This window comes from Rhinopithecus roxellana, unplaced genomic scaffold (assembly GCF_007565055.1).
Source record: "Rhinopithecus roxellana isolate Shanxi Qingling unplaced genomic scaffold, ASM756505v1 contig487, whole genome shotgun sequence".
Taxonomy (NCBI): Eukaryota; Metazoa; Chordata; class Mammalia; order Primates; family Cercopithecidae; genus Rhinopithecus; species Rhinopithecus roxellana.
This window is the reverse complement of record NW_022143619.1, coordinates 26,734-29,474: the sequence shown is the minus strand read 5'-3', so window position 1 is coordinate 29,474 and position 2,741 is coordinate 26,734. Positions and strand designations below refer to the sequence as shown.

The window sequence follows — 2,741 nt, the reverse complement described above, 5'->3', positions numbered from 1 at the left end:
AGATATATTAGACATAGGTATAAAATATCGAAAGAATATATAATAGATATAGGCATAAATTATGCACATAATAGATATAATAGATAGAGGTATAAAATAACAACAAAATAGATATAATAGACAGAGGTATAAAATATAGACATAATAGATATAATAGAGGTAAAAAATATAGACATAATAGATACAATAGATAGAGGTATAAATATAGACATAATAGATATAATAGATATAATAAATAGAGGTATAATATATAGACATAATAGATATAGTTGATATTGAAATAAAATATAGGTATTATCGATATAATAGAGGTAAAAAATATAGACATCATAGATATAATAGATACAGGTATGAAGTGTAGACGTTATAGATATAATAGAGGTATAAAATATAGACATAATAGATATAATAGATCCAGGATAAAATATTGACATAGTTATAATAGATAGAGTTATAAAACACAGACATAATAGATATAAACACAATAGATATAATAGATATAGGTATAAAATATAGCCATAATAGATATAATACACATAAGTATACATATAGACATAATAGATATAACATATATAGGTCTAAAATATAGACGTAATAGATATAATAGATATAGGTATAAAATACAGATAAAATCGATATAATAGATATACGTATAATAATATAGTTATAGATATAAAATATAGATATAATAGATATAACAGATATAGGTATAGATATAGACATAATAGATATAATGAATATGGGTGTAAAATATAGACATAATAGATATAGGTATAAAATTTAGTCATAATAGGTATACTAGATATAGTTATAAACTATCGGTTTAATAGATGTAACAGATATAGGTATAAAATATAGACATAATAGATATAATCGATATAGGTATAAAATGTACACATAATAGATAGATATAAGAATAAAATATAGACATAATAGATAATAGATATACGTATAAAATATAGACATAATAGATATAATATATAGGTATAAAATATGGACAAAAGAGATATAATAGATACACGTATAAAATATACACATAATATATATAAATAGATATAGGTATAAAATATAGACATAATAGACATAATAGATATAGGAATAAAATATAGACATAATAGATATAATAGATATATGTATAAAATATAGACAATAGATAAAATAGATAGAGCTATAAAATATAGACATATAAATATAATAGATATAGTTATGAAATATGAACATAATAGATATAGGTATAAAATATAGACATAATAGATATAGGTGTAAAATATAGACATATGAGATATAATAATTATAGGTATAAAATATGGACATAATAGATATAATATAGGTATAAAATATGGACATAATAGATATATAAATATAGGTATATGATATACACATAATAGATATAATAGATAAAGCTATAAAATATAGACATAATACATTTAATAGATATAGGTATAAAACATTGATATAATAGATATAATAGGTATAGGTATGAAATATAGACATAATAGATATAATAGATATGTCTATAAGATATAGACATTAGCTTCTTCTCCGAGAAAACACCAAATGGCGGATGACGCCGGTGCAGCGGGGCGGTCGGAGGCCCTGGTGGCCCTGGGATGGGGAACCGCGGTGTCTTCCGCTGAGGTTTCGGCAGTGGCATCCGGGGCCGGGGTCGCGGCAGTGGACGGGGTCGGGGCCGAGGCCGCGGAGCTCGCGGAGGCAAGGCCGAGGATAAGGAGTGGATGCCCGTCACCAAGCTGGGCCGCTTGGTCAAGGACATGAAGATCAAGTCCCTGGAGGAGATCTACCTCTTCTCTCTGCCCATTAAGGAATCTGAGATCATTGACTTTTTCTTGGGGGCCTCTCTCAAAGATGAGGTTTTGAAGATTATGCCGGTGCAGAAGCAGACCCGTGCTGGTCAGCGCACCAGGTTCAAGGCGTTTGTTGCTATCGGGGACTACAATGGCCACGTCGGCCTGGGTGTTAAGTACTCCAAGGAGGTGGCCACCGCCATCCGTGGGGCCATCATCCTGGCCAAACTCTCCATTGTCCCGGTGCGCAGAGGCTACTGGGGGAACAAGATCGGCAAGCCCCACACCGTCCCTTGCAAGGTGACAGGCCGCTGTGGCTCTGTGCTGGTGCGCCTCATCCCTGCACCCAGGGGCACTGGCATCGTCTCAGCGCCTGTGCCCAAGAAGCTGCTCATGATGGCTGGTATTGATGACTGCTACACCTCAGCCCGGGGCTGCACTGCCACCCTGGGCAACTTCGCCAAGGCCACCTTTGATGCCATCTCTAAGACCTACAGCTACCTGACCCCCTGACGTGTGGAAGGAGACTGTGTTTACCAAGTCTATCTATCAGGAATTCACTGACCACCTTGTCAAGACCCACACCAGAGTCGTCCGTGCAGTGGACCCAGGCTCCAGCTGTGGCTACAACATAGGCTTTTTATACAGAAAATAAAGTGAATTAAGCCTGTTAAAAAAAAAAAAAAGGATATAGACTTAATAGTACAATAAGATATAGAGTATAAAATATAGACAGCATACAATAGATATAGATATAAAATATAGACATAATAGATATAGGTATAAAATATAGACATATTAGATATAATAATTATAGGTATAAAATATAGACATAATAGATATAATAGATATAGGGATAAAAATATAGACATAATAGACATACATATAAAATATACACAAAATAGATTTAATAGATATAGGTATAAAATATAGAAC

At 32.7% G+C, this 2,741-nt stretch overlaps 1 pseudogene across 1 annotated transcript; it reads left to right on the top strand.

Annotated features, from left to right (window-relative positions):
• The first annotated feature begins 1,557 nt into the window (after positions 1 to 1,557).
• Positions 1,558 to 2,440, top strand: LOC115896090 (annotated as a pseudogene). Its single transcript, XR_004056070.1, has 2 exons — positions 1,558 to 1,623; positions 1,696 to 2,440. The product of XR_004056070.1 is annotated as a 40S ribosomal protein S2-like (transcript).
• Positions 2,441 to 2,741: the final 301 nt, after the last annotated feature.